Source organism: Molossus molossus, unplaced genomic scaffold (genome assembly GCF_014108415.1).
Source record: "Molossus molossus isolate mMolMol1 unplaced genomic scaffold, mMolMol1.p scaffold_m16_p_1, whole genome shotgun sequence".
NCBI classification, from domain to species: Eukaryota; Metazoa; Chordata; class Mammalia; order Chiroptera; family Molossidae; genus Molossus; species Molossus molossus.
The window spans coordinates 212,601,750-212,621,320 of record NW_023425344.1 but is presented as its reverse complement, the minus strand read 5'-3'; the positions used below and the strand labels follow the sequence as shown (position 1 = coordinate 212,621,320).

The 19,571-nt window shown below is 40.2% G+C and overlaps 1 pseudogene; it reads right to left on the bottom strand.

Moving 5' to 3' along the window:
- Positions 1–17,727: 17,727 nt before the first annotated feature.
- LOC118617326 lies at positions 17,728–18,269 on the bottom strand (annotated as a pseudogene).
- Positions 18,270–19,571: the final 1,302 nt, after the last annotated feature.

Below are 19,571 nucleotides of genomic sequence, written 5' to 3'. Positions count from 1 at the left end.
GTGGTTTGTGCCCTGGCCAGTTTGGCTCAGCGGTTAGAGCATTGGCCTGAGGTCCGGAGAGACCGGGGGGGGGGGAGGGGTTCAGTTCCCGCTAAGTGCATGTACCTTGGTTGCAGTTTGTCCCCGGCCCTGTTTGGGTCGTCCGGGTGGCATCCACTCGATGTGTTCCTTTCACGTCAATGTCTCTCTCTCTCCCTCTCTCTCTCCTTCCCATTCTATCTGAACAAAAATTGGAAAAATGTCCTCGGGTGAGGATAAAAAAATAATAATAAAATAAAATAAAAATGATTTAAAAAAAGAGTGGTTTGTGAGGATTCATATCACAGTAAACAGTAAATGGGTAATTGAAAGAGTTTGGGTTGTCAAGGGTTATGTGGGAGATATAAGTGCTAGCATTAGAGGCTACGGCTAATTCCCTATGCCTCGAGAGAAAGGAAGCTGCATTTGGGTTCAGTTATTAAAGAAAGAATTATTTTTAACAGTGGTGTCATGCCTCATTTTATAGTTCATTAAAGAAGAGCTCAAGCTTAGAATCGGTGAAGCCTGAGGAATAAAATCTCCATATGAATAAGTATCCAAACATATACAGAAACAAGGGCTTTCCATGGCCAGAGCCCAGTCTTCTTGCTGTGGAGTTTTCCAGAGGAGGAGATGTGGCCAAGCTTGAGCTGGGCGCAGGTGCAGCCGCTCTTCACAGAGAAGGAACAATGTCGGGAGTTGGCCGTCCCTTGGTCTGGCGTACCCCGTGGTGACTGCCAGTCGTTTGCAGGCTTTTGTCTATTCTTTGTGTACTGCTGGACTCAGCTTGAGCCAAAAGAACCAGCTGCTAAAGCTGGAGCCTACCTTTCTGTAGAGAGAGTAATGTTTGATGTTTCTGGACATTTTTGTAACACCTAACCCCTACTCCGAGCTCCTGCTGCCTTACCAGCACTTCTCAGATGAAAGTACAAGACTCAAAAAGCAGTACCTTCCACACACTATACTTCCATCGAGGAGGCAAGCAGACAGTGTTTTCTGACAGCTGGCTGTCCAGCTGGTGTTTGATCTGGGGCAGAAAAGCACGGTGGGGTAATAAGGGAGATGGATGTTTTTCTAGGTGACAACCCGGCGTTCCTGAGAGCAGACTCCCCTGGGCTCCCTGCCCTTCTGCCCTGCAGGCTGCCTCTACCCACAGGATGGCAGCCGCAGTCGTAGTGTAGTGCCGCTAAGCTCTCTCTATGTACCTACCTGGCTTTTTATTGATTTGCAATTTCTTGAGGACAACAAACATTTCAATCACTTGGTTATGCTGTTGTCAGTATGAATGCACTGGAAAAGGTTTTTGTTTTGTTGTGCTTTTTTTAACAGCTTTCAATCTTTTTCCTTTTTCATTTGTGCCTGAAATTCTCCTGGATTTTTATTCACTTTTGAATATTTTCTAGCCTCTCTGTTCCAGAAAACTAGGAGGAATATGTATGCTGGGCAAAAATTGATCACCTGGAAAACTGTTAAGCCAGGGATAATTTTTTAAAAATAGTTCAAATATCAACATACACATCACTATATTATACAAATCTAGTTTAAGAACTGTTCAGATAGAAATCTTCTGAAACAACTACATTTTAAAAAATTGCTCTTGATGTCTACAAAATATTTTGCACTTTTGACAAAATATTGTTGCTTTCCCAGTAATAAAATGTGAAGAAGTATTAATTGTGCAAATGTCAGAATTGTCTGATTTCCATTATTACAGATAAAATAATTATTTTTATTTTTTAAAATATTTTTATTGATTTCTTTTTTGAGAGAGAGAAAGAAAGGAAGAAGGAGAGAGAAAAACATTGATATGAGAGCAGAACATCAATTCACTGCCTCCTGAACACCCCCCAGCAGGGATGGAGCCAGCAACCCACGCCTGTGCCCTGACTGGGAATTGAACCAGCAACCTTTTGGTGTACAGGACAACACCCAACCAATTAAGCCACACTGGCCAGGGTGAGACTATTTTTAAAACAACGTGAATCAAACTTACAAAAACCAATCATGTATACACTTTAAACATGGAAAATAATTTATTTTTTAAAATATGTTTTTATTGATTTTTTAGAGAGAGAGGAAGGGGGAGAGAGAGAGAAACACTGATGTGAGAAAGAAACATCTATCGCTGCCTCCTGCATGCCCCCACTGGGGGTCGAGCCCACAACCCTGGCATGTGCCCTGACCAGGAATCGAATTGGGACCTCTCAGTCCATGGGACAACACTCAATCCACTGAGCCACACCAGCTGGAAAAACATGGAAAATATTTTGAATTTTATTTTCAGTCTTAGCATGTGATCTGAAAATGAGCATCACTTAGAATTGATTAAAGAGAAGTACCCAAAGTCTGTGACTTGAAAAGAAGCAACTCTTCTCAGCTGTGTGATTATTAGGAAATTTATTCCAGGAGGAAGGAAAAGGGTACCTCAGGGAGTAGTTGACTTTCTTACTGTTTAGAACACCTTCAGGATCGAGAAGCATTTTGCTGCAAAGATGACACCAGCCTTCTTTTTCCATTTCTTTCTATTTCTCCTCACATTTTTTGCCCATTGGCAGTGAGAGAGAGGCCATCATTATTAGCCATGGCCTGGCCTCTAGTCTCAGGAATCCTTTAGTTCACAAGATGGGAGAAAACAGTCCAGAAATGGCCAAACTCAGCCAGGCCCACTCTGGTCCTTGCTCCCACCTCCTATATTGAAAACCCAAGTGTTTTTGTCCTTCCCTAGTAGACAGAAGGAAACAATGGATTGGATATTCTTGCTGGTTGTGATGCCAAATCAGCTGGATTTGGGGGATAGCTAACATGGAACTCTGCTGTGGTTGCTCTCAACATAGAAAGATGACTGATAACATTTAAGGTTTCTAATAAGTGAATTGAGGATACTTCTTGGGTGTTAGGACATTACGTTTGCTTTATTTAAAATGGAAAAAATCTTTTATTTAAAGAAGCACAGTTTTAAGAGGCCTATTATGTACAAGCTAGTAGTTTAAAAGGTAAATCAAGGAAAGTCATGTTGTGATTACTGTTCCAGCACTCTGGCCACAAAGTCTGCGTCTCCGGAGCAGTTCACTGATTTAGCCCACTCTCCAGTAAAAGCTGAAAGATAAAGAAGCAAAAAAAGCCAAAAACTAAAAAAAAAAAAATGACCACAAAAGCAGAAAACTATTCACCACCTTAGTGGTTTTCCTTCAGATTTTGAATTCTGTCCTTAAACTCCATGATCTTTTTTTACTTTTCTGGGTCCTCAGGTAATTGCTTCTATCCTTTGTCCAGATTTTTTATTAATATTCAGTGGGAGAGACAAAGTTATGCATATAGTGTGATTAAATATATATATATATGTAAAAATATATGTATGTACATATAATACTTAAAAAAAAAAAAAAAAGACCAGAATGTCAAAATTATTATCATGGCTATTTTGGACTTGTGAGATTATATTTTTTCCCTCTGTTTTCTATTTTCTAAATGTTTTATAACACACCTTCCTCAACCCTTTAGAGTTAATCATTTTTTTTCCTTCTGAATCTTTGGTTAGCTGAGCCTTTCCTAAAGGATCATGTAGTTTACGACCGTTAGAAACCATTAAACTCTGTACCAGCTAGATTGCTTTCAGCAGCAAGAAACAGAAATTACCAACTCAGTGGCTTAAACAATAATGAAATATATTTCCTCGCATAATGAAAAATCCACAGGAAGGTAGCTGCAGGCTTGGTTGACTCTGCAGCTCTATCTTATCACCTGCCATCCCGACGTTCGGCTCTGGCCTCTGGCTGGTCTCCTTCGTGGTCACACAATGGCGACGCCCGTTCCAGGCGTCATTTCTAGACACGACAACATGTAGAGGCTTAAAATGGGCCTTCTCTTTGGATTACTTAGGATTTGGTTTGATTGTAAATGACAGAAACCCCCAAATAACAGCAGCTACGTGTGGCATCTTTTTTGTTCCTCCATGCACGGTCTCCATTCCCAAGGTCATTCCGGATCTCAAGTGGCTAGGTCACCCCGCTCTCATAGCCACACTCCACCCAGCAGAACAGAGAAAAAGGAGGGAGAGGAGGTAAAGGGCACTTGTCAGTTGTCTAATGAAGAAGGTTCCCAGGAGTTGCCACACTGCACCCCTGCCTTTCTCCCATTGGTCAGAAGCTATCAGGCCTAAATGTGCTACAGCAGAGGCTGAGAAATGTATTCTTTATTCTGGATGTCCTCGGACACAGGTAAACCTGCCGCTGTCACTAAGTGGAGCGTGCGCAGTGGGGAACAAGAAGCGGGCACTGCCACGTTCTTTGTGCCTCTCAACAAGCTTTCCCCGAAGCCACCAGCAGGTTTCCCTTTACGTCGTACTGGCCAGAAGAGCACTGCATGACCATGCTGAAGCCAAAATCCCGGCAAAGGAATGGCGCCACCATAATTCGTTACATCAATCAAGATTCGCCACCGAGGTTTGGGGCTCGGGCGTCCTTTCAGGAAAAGGCAGATGGCAGAGAGATACCTGAGCAAAGTCAGACTCTTAGGAAGGAGAAAGGGGGGTAGGAAAAGGAGGGCCCAGTGGAATTGGTAGGCAAGGTCACCGGCACCCTCTGTGTATGGAGTACAAGTGTCCATGGCCTGGATTTCATTGTAGGGGCCACTGCAATGCTTACCTGTGGTGGCTCCTGTCACTGCCCCATTTCTCCACAGCTGCTTGTGTGGGGGATGAGGGAAGGGGTGAAACAAAGCCTAACAAAATCCCGGTGTCTCCCCCAATACGCATTCTCTCCTTCTACCTAAGAGCACATTTGAATTAAGTTCTGAGTATTGAAGTTATTTTTATTCAGAAGTACAGATTAGATAAGTGTCTCAGAAACAAATATGTGTTCCTTACTTACGGTTGACAAGGAGGATCCGTAAAGAGAATAAAATAGAGCAAAAAAATTGGCATTTAAGATTTAGGGGGTTGTGATTAGTCACCTCCACTCTCAAACATTTTGGGGAGAAAAGAAACCAGCATATGAAAAAGGATGAAAAAATTAGATGGAAGAAAATGGTGATGAATGGAAGTAGGCGAAAGAGAAACAGGGCATATATGTGAGAGGGAGGAAAGAAGCTGTGTGGTTTTGTCACTATTATGTTGCTATGGTAATGAGGCAAAATTAGACTGATACTGCTCTGTTGGTTTTGTTTTGAATAAAGGACCAAATACATGCAAGCAGAATGACACAGTAAGTCTTCAGTAAACCAAAGAGGTAGTAGAACTGTATTTCGTCTAAAAATTCAGTATGATTTTGTAAGAACTCCTACATTGAAATAATATCTAAAGAAGATTTTGAAGATGTATACAATAATTTTGAAGTTTTTTCATGAATTAACTTTGAATTAAAACGTCTCGGTTATAAATATATAACTGTAGAAAAAAATTAAATACATAAAAGAAGAAAGCAGATGATTAAAAAAAAAAAAAAAAAAAAGATACCTGAACCTGTCTGTCAACTTTTAGATGGGCTGCTCTTCAGTCTTTTCATTTCTATGTTTTTACCCATTGGGCTCACACTTTATGTCGGTTGAATGTTTAGGTTAATTCCAGTTTTTATTGTCTTAGTCAGCTTGGGCTGCTAGAACAAATGGTCATAAACTGGGTGGCTTAAAATGTATTTCTTACATCTCAGGAGGTTGGGAAGTCCAAAATCAAATGTCAGCAGATTCAGTGTCTGATGATTGCCTTTTCCTTGGTTTATAGACAGCCACCTTCTGGTTGGATCCTCACATGGTGGAGAGCAGAGAAAGAGACAGAGTAAGCTTTCTTTGTCTCTTCTTAAAGGGCACTAATTCCATTCACGAAGTTTCCATCCCCATGACTTAATCACCTCCCAAAGGCCCCCATCCCTAAATACTATCATACTGGGGATTGGGGCTTCAACATTTGAATTTTGGAGGGACACAAATATTCATTGCATAGCACACTGTTTTAAATAAGATTTTAAGAAAAATATTTACATACTTTTTTTGGTGCACGTTCAAAAAGTATCTAGAGCTACTCTTGACACATTATAGTCATTCAACAAATAGGAATTATTTTCACTAACCACCACACCTAAGTTTAGTGTGGTCAATAATTATTTGTTGATTAATCAACTGGGTTGCTCTTCAAATGCTACAAAAGTGCCTTGCAGAGGTCCTGTTCAGGTGTATGGCTGGAGGGGCTAGCAAACCTTCTGCCAGAGGGTTCTACAGGGGGCATTTACTTTTCTATGGCTTTCAAACCTGAGGTTTTACAGAAACTGTATCCAGCTACATAGTCAGAATTTGGAGATGCCAATTCACATAACTAAATCCAGTAGAGATGGCTGAATTAATACAAAGTCTAATTGGCAATGAAAAATATAACTGCAAGAAAGATGGTGCATTCCATCTGCACAATCAATGTATTCTCTTCTTTAGTCAAACTACCAAAAAGAAAATCAGAAAGTTATTTAAAAACAAAACCAGCCCAGCCAGTGTGGCTCAGTGGTTGAACATCAACCCATGCACCAAGAAGTCACCAGTTTGATTCCCAGTCTGGGCAAGAGCAGGTTGTGGGCCAAATCCCCAGTGGGGGGCATGCGGGAGGAGGCCAATCGATGTTCTCTCTCATTGATGCTTTTCTCTCTCTCTCCTTCTCCCTTTCTCTCTCTCTCAAATCAATTTCAAAAAATTAAAAACAAAATAAACAAAATCAGATAAGATTTAAATGTGTATACAGCTTGTCATTCAGGTAGATCACTCTCTTTCCTGGACAGTTAATCTCTAATTTTGCTACTATACAATTCACCATATTAGTATTCCCTTTCTAAACACACTTTCCAGATTACCTTGTTTGGAATTGCGGGGTTCCTAATTGTAGTGGGTTTAAGTCACATGTTTACAAAGTCTTGATTTACTTCCTCAGATGGTTGTTCATGTCCATTATATGTTAATATCACTAGTTTAACTCTATGGGTCACTGAGCAATAATATTTCTCATTATCATCATATTCATCAATGGTCTCTGTTGGATAAGGCATTTTAGCAGAGAGAATGAAAAGGTTTCAGTCTATTTATTAAAATATTTATAGAACAAAAATGTAAAGGCTATACATGTAACTTGAAAATATTATTTGCTGAACAAATATTTACTGAATACTTACTGAAAAAAAAGTAGAGTAACTCATCAAGTCCAGGAACTGTAGATTTCTTAAACATCAAGAACGAGCTATCATTTTAAAATTGTGGGAACATTCACTGGCATCTTCTGAATTTCCTAAGGGGAGAAGAGAGGCCTTGGCCCAGGAACTCAACCTTGGGCCACTTTAAAACTACCTGGTTTGGAACTATGCAGAGGTGGTTGTGTGCAAGTCAGCTGAGCATCATCTGAACCAGGACATGTCAGGAGTATGTGAATATTCAGGTCTCAGTCAAAAGGATCATTCAGGGTGGTGATGGCCCACCCTCCGGCTGGTCAGTGTCTTCTGTGAGTTTCTCGTGATCCTATACAGACTCACAATCAGATCCAATACGATGACCCTTGTGGTCCAGAGTGGATAGGGAAGGAAGCCAAGCTGGGAGGAGGCTGGTGCAATGCAGAAATGAGCAAGGGACTGCAGACTGGGGTCCTGGATGAAGCTGAAGATTAGGTTAAGTGCGTGTGTGAGATGAGAGTGGTGGAGACAAAGGTGGGGCGAGCGAAGGCTGTGATGGGAGAAGGGAATTTCTGAGGTGGAGGAATTCCAGAAGTGCACATTTTCAGGGTGTGGTCATGAGAATGAGTTCTTATTCGGAAGGTAATGGATGGAGGGATGCTGAAAAGATTTGTGGCTTTGAATAGTACTCTTATACCCTTAGGGATATAATCCTTCCATGTAAATGGTTCTGGTAGAAACTGCTAGTCAATGCAGCCCACAGAGTTGGGCATAGCATCAAAGCCAATATGAATTCTTCCACAAGATTTTTCAATACTTGGTTGGGCAAATGGGTGGCAGAGGCAGGAAGGGAGTTCCTCTCTTGAGCACTGGATGGTAAAGACATAATCCTAGAACATTGCCTCAGTTCACTCCCAAATCTATGTCTCTGGCTCTGATCTGTCCTTTAGCCTCTAGAATACCTTCAGACAGCTCCATCTGAATGTCTCATTAACCCATAGCCCAGACAGAATTATTCATGTTTCCCCACCCAAATTGATCTCCATCCTTCGATATTGTCCGAGGCACTAGCCATCAAAGCTAGAAGTCATCCTTAACATATCCCTCTTCCTCATCCTCAAACACAATCAATCACTAAAACCTGTTGATTCTATTTTATGACTATTTACAAAATTCTTCTCTTCTCTCTATTTCCACAGATCTTTATCACAAGCTCTTACCTGGTCTTCTTGCCACCAGTCTTAAAAATCTCCAATGTTTCTGCCTGTTCCAACCCACCCTCATCCTGAGAAGGATGAGCCTTTTCCTTCAGCACTCCCGGGGTTCACTCCTGCTCCCCCTGCAGTCCGTTCTCTGGACATAGCCCAGCTCTTCAGCTGCACCCAACAGCTTGCAGTTGCCTGAATCGTCCATGTGTTTTCCCTGCTCTAGGCTTTCGCTCAAAGGCTGCTCGCATTGCCTCATGTACAGTTTTTCTTCGTGACTAACTCCTGTTCATGTTTTAAGATGGGACTTGGGTACTGAGCCTCTGCGCATCCTTTGGTGACATCTTCACCATTGCCTCCCTGGTTGAGATCCACTGGACGGCTCTCACAGCACTGTGGCACATGTTAGCCGAGGCCTCACTGCCCTGTGTCGTGAAAGCAGATCTGCTTGTCTTTCTTCCCCACTAAGCTGCAAGATCTTTGAGGGAAAAGGATGAGTTTTTTTCAAGTTCGTATTCCATTTCCTGGCTTGGAGTCTGACACATAGTAGACCCTTAATAAATACCTATCAAAGAATAAATAGATGAATGAGTGAATCCAGGGAGGATGCATCGCTACCTTTAGTTCTCTGATTCTGTGAACCAATTCCTGTTTTGAGCAATGATGGTTCTGTGAAGCACTGCTAAATCATGTCTTATCTGAACACTATATCCTCATTAAGGTTTATTTTGCCATCGAACTGTAAAAACAGTCAAATGTCTTCATTTTTACAGATGAAGAAACTAAGGCACAGACATGTTCAATGGCACTCAAAGGCACACAGCTGAGCCAAGCTGAGAGGCTCCTGGGCTCCTCCACTCCTATACACACACACACACACACACACACACACACACACACGCCACCATCACACACTATTAAGCTCCCTCCCTAGACAAATTGTAATTTCAAACACTTTTGATCTTGTTTCTTTGAGAAATGTGTTCGGTGCTTCTAGCCTTCTAGCCTCAGGAAATGAACACTCCAACCTACAGATGACTCTCAGTAGATATTGAGCTCCTGTCTAAAATGATTTTACTCTATATTTCAGGCTGGAGAGTTCAATCGAGCACCTTACAATTTGGCTACAACTGGCCTCCTCCACACACTTCAGAAATGCCCAGGAAGGAAAGTCAGCTTCTCATCTGTCTGGGAGGTGCACATGGGCTCTGAGATAGGATTGACTTAGTTGGGTAATGTGCCTCCCCGCTAGGTTTTTATAAAAACTATTCACAAGTAAGTCACGAAACAAAAGCTTCTGGTGCTAGAGGTGGTCGGCTGGGGGTTCAAAAAGCAAAATGCAAAGCTGAGAGGTGTTTCCTTGATCCTTTTTCATAATAATTTAGTCTTTTTAAAAAGGCTATTTCTGGTTTTAGTGCTTGCTTTAATTTCCCTCTTTCTTCCATTCTGTCTCTGCCCCCATCTGTTAAAATGTCTCTCCTGAATTTTCTCTGTTTAGTGCTCTGATCACTATACTTACTGCTTGTGGGATTTACACACATTCAGCAAGTCAGCTTGACCAAGGTTCTCTTTAGTTATAGGACATAACAATTTAAATATTTGATTTATTTGAATTGTTAAATTCAAATGCTGTTGGGTGTTTCACATTAATTTTTAAACAAACATGTTTTATGGATGGTTTGTCTGTCAAATTATTGCCGTTTTAAAATTTCTCAGATGCTTGCTTATTTTTTCTTGTAAGTGATTGTTATGGATGTTTAAATAACACCCCCCCCCCCCAAATTAAATAGAAGAAAAAAAAAAAGCCATAAGCTTGAAAACTAAGTGGCAAACGGATGGTGCACTTTCCAATTAGTGAGGTTTTTTTAGGTTCTACTTTGAACCATAGATTGCATGCTATGTGTACACATACACACGTGTGTGTACATATGTATTTGTATACTAATGTATAAGTATAGCCACCATGCATGCGTATTGGGGTGTCAGATCAAAACACCGTCAGAAGCATTCTTGACTAATGACAGGAATAATTTTGAGCTCTGGGGAAATTTCTAAGCAGCCTAATTAAAAAATCATTGCATGAGCAGATATTGCTTTTCTTGTATCAAATATTTAGCACAGAATTTTAGCTTTCTTAAAAAAGGGCATTCTAAATATTTACTAATAAAACCTTCTGAAACAATGTCTTGCTCACTGATAGTTGAGAAATAATGAAAATTCTAGGTGATGAACCTGAGTTTTAGGATTACACAGTAGAGAAATGATTCTGAGACTTGAATTCCACGGCAGCTCCCGTCAGGTGGAGGTCCAGCGTCCTCACAGATCCTGTGCCCCTGCCCATGCTTGCTCGCAGCCTCCAGGAAGGCCCGCTAGGCAGCCTCAAGCTTCCGGTAGGGGTTGCTGTTGTCTAATACAAGGACTATTGCTCTTACTTGAATTTGGTTATTGTTTCAGATCGTTTCCAACCTTTGCCCTTTCCCAGGATTTAATCTGTTTAAATTGATAGTGGTTATTTGCTCTTGAGTTTACTGTGAATTTAATCTTACGTTACTGTTTAATACATTAAAGTACTATTTTGGTTGCTGCCACTGTACTGATTAGCATTAATTTTCTCCAAAATGTGTTCAGAATATCAGTGAGCTTGTTTGGGAGAATGAAAGATGATTCCATTGTTTTAAAAACAGTAAGATATTTGATTACTTTATAAAAATGCATGAAGTGAATTTTGATGAGATTTGTTTTGAAATCAAACTAAGACTTTGAGAGGAACTAAAACACTAAGCTTAATATACAAGTTTTGCCTTTAAAATTTTGTTTTTCTGCTGGTACAGATGTATTATATTTGCATTTTTGAGCCTGAATAATTCTAATTTCATTTTTATTGTACAAACCCAAGAGGAACATTTACTTTGTTTTCACTGATTAGTTATACAATCATTCTTTTCAGATACTACATGGACCATGAACTATAATATTATATTCCTTGCTAATACATTTTGCAAAAGTATTTACATGAAAACACAATACATAAAAATAATGACTTTCTCAAATGAGTACACTGTTGCCATGAAGCAATCACCTTTATTTTAATACAAGTAAAATTCATTAAAATTTTCTCAATTAGCAAAGCGACTTTTCCAAATGAACTAGTGAAGGAAAAACATTGCCTGTTTTATCCTAACCCAGCTAATTTGCCTTTATTACCAGATGCCTATTTGGGGAGGAGAAATAAAAAAGAAGTGTTTAATTTTAATAAACTTGATGCAGTGCAGACTCCTAGGGGATTAGGTATGGTTCTGATACACTTAGTTTCTTTTTTGTAGTTTCAAAGTAGAAGTTAGATTTGAAAGCAAAATCCTCTGAAGCAGAGATACTACCTTCAAGACTCTCATATTGAAAGGAGGAACTTGAAGACCCAAATAAACAAATCCTTTGAATTGCAAAACTTACTTTTAACAGAACATATTTTATTTTTTCCTTTCACTAAAATGTTTAAATCCCATCGTAAGTCTAATAATCAGATTCTGTCATTTGACACTGACAGTTGAATTGAGCCTTCTATCTATAAGTACAAATGTAGCTTTTAGGAGAAAAATACAATTAACCTTGAATTCACATTTATGTAGTATAAATTTCAAATTAATTTATCTTAACTGTCCCTTTCTGAAGCAATTTTTTATTTCTGGTGTTGGTTATTCGTTTTATATGTAAAGTGAAAACATCTTTTTTCTCTCCTTAATATAGGTTTTAAAAAATGACACCAGCTATGCACACACTGAATGACTCAGAGTATGGGACTTAAAACCTGTTAGTTGTTTCTAATAAAAATGCAAAGTCTAAGTCTGAGTGCTAACTATCTTATATATTTATGGGATTCCTGCTCTTAAAATACCTAATATCACTGAATCTCATTCTTGGAAAGAATCTCTGTTTAGCATTCTTCAGATAGATTATAAAATGTTAATTAAATAACATTGCTAAGGGTATAAGGTTAAAACTTAAAATTCCAATTTCTAGTACTGTTTTTCTAGGATAAGAGACAACTAATATAGTCCTATCTAGTAGTAAGATGTTAAAATAAAATTTACATTAATCCTGACTTAAGTTACCAATATCTTTTTTTTTCTCTGGTATATCAATAGCTTTTAAGTTAGGGAGTGGGGAGTCCTTGAAAAAAATCACAACAATAAATTAGAGGTATGTGACTTTTCTAATAAAAAGAAGCAGGCTCCTTGGGAAAACGGCTGATTATAAGGTTGAGGCAGAGACTATTTAAAATGAGCCTGGAACATCCTATAATGCCTGAAAGTAAAGAAATGCTCAAAAAAGAAAAGAAAACCAAAAATCCAAACAAACAAAACATTGAGCATGTTTCAAGAGAAATAGGAAACTACCAGTGGACACACCTGGAACAATTTGTGCAACAAAATAAGTAAGCTAGTATTCTATTACAACCCAAAATATAAAATAAATATCCAGGAATCCACAGTTGAACAAACAATTAATAAATAAATAGGAGAGAGGAGATAAATCTTTTCTAAGGAAGAAGGCCAATTAATGTATGTAGCTACTCACCACAGTCCCTCAAAGGGTGGAACTGAACTCTTCACTCCTCGAGTGTGGGCTGTGCTTAGTGACTTGCTTCTGAGGAGTAGCGTGTAGGAAGCGGAAAATGACTTTACAATGAAGAAATGTGACAGAAGCTCTCTGGACCAGGTGATCAGGGGGAACATCATCAGTGATCAGTCATATTGAGAGCATATAGCCCTGATATGATGTGAAGAGAATGGTATTTCACCTCTGAGGCCCAGTCTAACCATGATAATAACATCAGACTAACCCAAATTGAAGGACATTCTACAAAATACTAGTTAGAACTCCTCAAAATGGCCAAGTCATCAAAAACAAGGAGAATCTGCAAAGTTGTCACAGACCAGAAGGGGTTAAGGAGACATGATAACTAAATACAATGTGATAACCTGGAATATGATCCTAGAACAGGGAAAAATTAGTGAAACAGAATAAACCATGGGGTTTACTTAATAGTAAAGTACCGACAATGACTCCGTAGTTGTGACAAATGAATTGTTATAAGATGTTATCAGGGAAACTGAGTGAGGTGTGTAAGAGAACTCTCTATACTATCTTTGCAACTTTTCTGTAAGTCCTCGAGAGTATTCTAAAAGAATTCTAACACAAAAAATTTATTGAAAACAAAAGGTATTTGAAATTTTATTTCTGTTACATAGGTCTTGATAGATTTGGAGGTAGTTGGAGGTGGAGAAATAGGAAAATGTGACTCTAAAACTAATCCTCCCTTAATTATTATTTTTTCTTTATTGATTTTTTTTTTAGAGGGAGAGGAAGAAAGAGGTAGAATCATCAATGAGAGAGAACATCGATTGGCCACCTCCTGCATGCCCCCCACTGGGGATTGGGCCCACAACCTGGGCATGTGCCCTGACTGGGAATCAAACCAGTGACCTTTTGGTGCATGGGTTGATGCTCAACTACTGACCCACAACAGCCGGGCACTAATCCTCCCTTTAAAAAGCATATGTGATTTGTGAAAAGTGTCCCTAACCCACACCCATTTCACCCATCTGGATCATAATGTAAATTGGGTTTGAAGACGTTTGTGTTTTGTATTAAACTAATAGTTAACATAATGGATTGTCTATTCATGTGAAATATAGGCTAGAATTGTGATTCTGACATAACCTAGACTGGCCACTGATTGCTTTTGTCCTGAGAACTCCCTTTGCCTTTCAAAATGTTTAGGATCCTCAGTTTATTGGACTCCCAAGTTTTTTTTTTTAACTGGCTTTCTCTCCCCACCCCCCCTTTTTTTGTGTGTGTGATGGTGGAAGGACTTCCTCCAAAGGTTACATGAAAAGGGATTCATAGGAAGCAAACCTATGGGCCCTGGAATCGCTAAAAATGTCTCACTTAAGTGATATTTTGAGAGAGCCTAGAGTAACAGAATGGAAATTATTTTCGCTCAAAATTTTGTAGGCAATACTCCATTTTTTCCCCTAGTGTCTTGTGTTCTTCTGAGAAATCTCATCTGATTCGCAATCTTGACTGTTTATGTGTAATCGATTTTCTCCCTTTGGAAACATCGTGAATCTTTCTTATTGCCCTCTGAGTTCTGAAAGCTTGTATTTATAAGTCTATTTTCAGTGCTTGTACTAGACCTTTCCAACATAAAAACTCGTGTTCTTCATTTAATTTTGAAAAGTTTTCATGAATGTTTTTCTTGGTGATTTCTCTCTCTCCATATTCCCTATCACCCTATTATTCAGGTGTGATATCTCCTGCATTTCTCTAATTTTCTTATGACTACTCATATTTTCTATTTGTTTTGTTTTTTTTTATCTAATTTCTGGGAGAGTTGCTCAATTTCTCTTCTAATTCATTTATTGAATTGCTCTTTTCTATTATTATACTTTTAATTTCCAAAGTTCTTTTTTTACACATTTCTTAATGTTTTTAATAGAATCTCCACTTTCATGGATGCAATAATATATTATTTCTCTGAACATTTTTTTAAAAATTTCAAACTCTCATTTATTAGTGTACCACTAATAAATCAAAAAGGTGGCTCCAAAGATCTTTTTTGTAAATTTTTTAAAATTATAGCTTTATTGTTGAATGTATTACAGATGTTCCTCATTTTTTCCCCATTGACCCCCTCCTCCCCACTCCCGCCCCCGCCTCCTGCCTTTTCCCACACTGTTGTCTGTGTCCATTGGTTATGCATATATGCATATAAGTTCTTTGGTTTATTTCTTCCCATCCCCCAACCCCCCTTCCCTTTGAAGTTTGTCAATCTAGCAACCAATTTGTACTTCTTAATCCCTTCACCTTTTTCACCCATTCCCCCATCCCCCCTCCCATCTGGCAACCAACAAAATGTTCTCTGTATCTATGAGAATGTTTCTGTTCTGCTTGTTCATTTTGTTTGTAGATTCAATTGTTGAAAGCTATGTATTCATTGCCATTTTGTTTGTTCATATTTTTTATCTTTTTCTTCAAGAAGACCCTTCAACGTTTCATACAATAATGGTTTGGTGGTGATGAAATCCTTTAGCTTTTCCTTGTCTGGGAAACTATATGGCCATCGGTTCTAAATGACAGCTCTACAGGATAATCTTGGTTGTAGGTTCTTGCTTTTCATCACTCTAAATATTTCTTGCCATTCCCTTCTGGCTTGCAAAGTTTCTTTTGAGAAATCAGCTGACAGTCTAATGGGAACGCCCTTATAGGTAATTACCTGCTTTTCTCTTACTGCTTTTAAGATTCTCTCTTTGTCTTGAACCGTTTGCATTTTGATGATGATGTGTCTTGGTGTGGGCCTCTTGGGGTTCATCTATGGGTTCATCTGTGCTTCCTGGACTTGTATGTCTGTTTCCTTCACCAAGTTAGGAAAGTTTTCTGCCATTATTGTTTCAAACAGGTTTTCAATTTCTTATTCTCTCTCTTCTCCTTCTGGCACCCCCAAGATGTGAATGTTGGCACGCTTGAAGTTGTCCCAGAGGCTCCTTACACTATCCTCATTTTTTTGGATTCTTTTTTCTTTTTGCTGTTCTGATTGGGTGTTTTTTGCTTCTTTACATTCGAAATCGATGGTTTGCTTCTTGGCTTTACCTACTCTACCATTGAATCTGTATAAATTATTCTTTTTTTTATCCTCACCCGAGGACATTTTTTCCATTTTTTGTTCAGATTGAGTGGGAGGGAGAGTGAGGAAGAGAGAGAGAGAGAAACATCGACGTGAAAGGGACACATTGAGTGGTTGCCACCCACACGACCCAACCAGGGCCGGGGACAAACTGCAACCGAGGTACGCGCCCTTAGCAGGAACTGAACCCAGTTCTCTCTGGACTGCAGGTCAAAGCTCTAACCACTGAGCAAAACCAGCCAGGGCTGTTATTCTTTATTTCAGTTAGTGCCTACTTCATTTCTAACTGTGCATCCTTCATTTCTGACTGGTCCTATTTTATGCTCTTGAGGCCCTCACTAAGTTCCCTGAGGTTCTCACTAAGTTCACTGAGCATCCTTATAAGCAGTATTTTGAACTCAGCATCTGTTAGGTTGCTTATCTCCATTTCATTTAGTTCTTTTCCTGGGGTTTTGTTCTGTTCGTTCATTTGGGACCTGTTTCTTTGTCTCCTCCTTTTGGCTGCCTCCCTGTGTTTGTTTCTATGTATTACTTAACATGAGGTATGAGGCCTGCTGAGACCAGATGCTGCTTGTTTGAAATAATTTAGGAAAACCTGAAGCAGGATCCAAGACAGGCCAATCCTATGGTTAAGCAAGTGGCAAGAGCTTGGGTGGGCCTGACAGTTGGGTGGGGTGGGGCCTCAGGGAATCACCAGGGCGGGGCTACCAGTGTGAGCCAGGTTGCTGGAGGCCCAGATATGGCTTCTGTCTGCCACCCCAGGGAAGGGCTCACCAAAGGAACAAAGGCCTCTGACAGCAAGTCTGTCCAGGAGAAAGCCCCATCTCCAGCCCTCGTTCCAGTGCCAAACAGCTCAGTTCTTCCCTGTATGTCTCTGGCGCCCCTCGAGCTGCCTTCCATCCAAGAATAGAGGGAGGGAGTCCGATAAGTCCATGCGCGGGCCCTTTAAGAGGAGCTGCCTGGGGCTCCAGCCACCTCAGCCTCCCTGGGCCTCAGTTTCCGCTGGTTTTTCCAGCCAGAAATTATGGGGATTCTCTTCCTGGCACTGGAACCCTGAGCTGGGTACCTCTTGCGGGATGGGGACCCCTCAGTCCTCAGGGGCGACTTTCCCAGCTGAGGTGTCCTGATTTTTATCCGCCACACATGGGTGTGGGACCAGCCCCTCCGCCTCCGCTCCCCCTACCAGTCTCGGTGTGGCCTCTGCTTTAATCCCGTAGTTGTAGGACTTCCATTCAGCATAATTTCAGGTGGTTTTTAATGATGGTTGTTCTGTAGTTTAGTTGTAACTTTGATGTGGTTGTGGGAGGACGCGGTACCGCGTTTACCTACGCCGCCATCTTTTTTGTTTTTATCCTCACCCGAGGACATTTTTTGATATTTTGTTCAGATAGAGTGGGAGTGGGGGAGAGAGAGAGAAACATCGATGTGAAAGGGACACATCAAATGATCACCACCCACACAACCCAACCAGGGCCGGGGACAAACTGCAACTAAGGTACGTGCCCTTAGGGACCGAACCTGGGTCTCTCTGGACCGCAGGCCGACGCTCTAACCGCTGAACCAAACCGGCCAGGGCCCTACCCACCATCTTGACCAGAAGTCCAAAGATCGTCTTATATCGTTCTTAAAAAGGAAACTTCCTTTAAATTTTACACCCACCCCACACCCCAGTTTCAAAATATATCATTTAATTGTCTTGGTCATGGACATTTCCAAGATGAGATTTTATATTTTGTTCCCATAGCTTCTGGTTATCAGAAAACCCATGCTTTCCTTTATTAAAGAAGTTTGGTCCTGCTGATGTTGATGTATCCCTTCCAATATTCTTCATCCTCATCTTTGCTTCTGGTGGCATTTCCTCTGGCTCTTCTGCTATCTTCATCTTCATTAAAAGCCGCTGCTACTGAAAGGGTTTTTGGAGCAAGAGTGGGAACAGTTTCTTTAGGTTTACTTGCTCCAAGTTTGATGGATCTGGCTGAGGCTTTCTTTGTCGTCTGACTGCTATGGCAAATTCGAACTTGGAGATCTTTGTAGGCTTTGTTGGGAGTTCTGCAGCTTCTTCTGCAGCTGATCACTTCTCAGTGCTACGACTGGAACTTTTCCCTCCATCACTGGAAGAAACAGTCTTAGTTTTCCCAGGTTTTTCTGCTTCTTCTTCAGGTCCTCGGCAGCTCCAGCTCGCTGTGACTTCTTCTCCGGCTTCTCCTCTCCCGCCTTCCCATCTGCCATTGTCCCTTCTCTGAACACTTAATGATCACTTTTAAAAAGTTTTAATCTCCTTCTACACTCTTTGTTTCTTCTAAGTTGCAATTCATCATTGGTATTTATTTTGGACTTTGCCTTTTTTTTTTTTTTTGTACGTGCCCCTGGAGGGAACTGAATCGAGACTCTCTGGTCCGCAGGCCCATGCTCCAACCGCTGAGCCAAACCTACCAGGGCGGATTTTGTCTCTTATGTTGAAGGTTTTCCTTAGATATCTAGGGATTCTTACCTGCTAGGTAATAATTAAGAGTGGATCATTTTAAAGCTCCATGGAAGTTCTCTGTTGGCCTGGGAGTTCTGATGACCATGGGTCTCACTGTACAATGGTTGGGCTGCTCTGTTTATGGGAATTTCCACTCACACCAGTATTTCTGCTCATTTTTCTTGGTGGGATCAAATTTCAAAAGAAGAAACTTTACCACTCTTGTGTGGGTGGTATGAACCTCGCTGTCTGCTTTCTGGGAGTCAAGTTGGGGAAGAGTGCTGGCGGTGGTTCCAACATTTAGTATGTATATATATTTTTCGTAATCTTCTTTTCAATATAGTGTCCACACCGTTAATTGTTCCTAGAGCCCCCCCTTTCTCTCTCTCTTTTTTTTATAGCTTTCTAAAGAAATCAGGCCCCAGTTCTCTGCCAGGTGGAAGAAGGAATGGATGCAGTTGTTTGTTTGTTTGTTTTTTGCTTTCCCCAGCAATGTCTTAGGATTCAACTTTCTCTGGTTTATTAGGTAAGATACCTGTTGTCCTACTTTCCAGCTTCCAACATTTTCCTATCATCTCCTTTCCCACTGTCTTTGATACTTCATGCCTCTTTTAAAAAAACTTTGTTTTTTGTAAGTATGTCAGAGGAAATGCATATGTTTAACCTGTCATTTTTAGATGGAAGTTCAACATGCCTTTATTGAGCACCTGCCCTGGACTAGATTGTGTTGGGAACAGTGGGGAATACACAGATATTCTGTTGGGTAATGTAACTGAACCATTGTCAGGTCTTAGTTTTCACCTGAAAATCTAGACTTGACCTTAGGAAGGACTGAGTAATTCAAGATGGTGATTTCTCTGTGATCGAGAGCCAAATTAAAGGAGGAAAGAAAGCTGATTGATGCAATGATTGTGACAGAATGAGCAAGAAAACCTTTATATAAGTACTTTATGTATTGAAATTTCTATATACCACAGTATGTTTTCTTCTTTTCTTTCACTATTAGATCAAAGGAAAATAATGAAGCAGATAGAAAAAAGAATGACTCCCTCATCCCCCACCTCTGA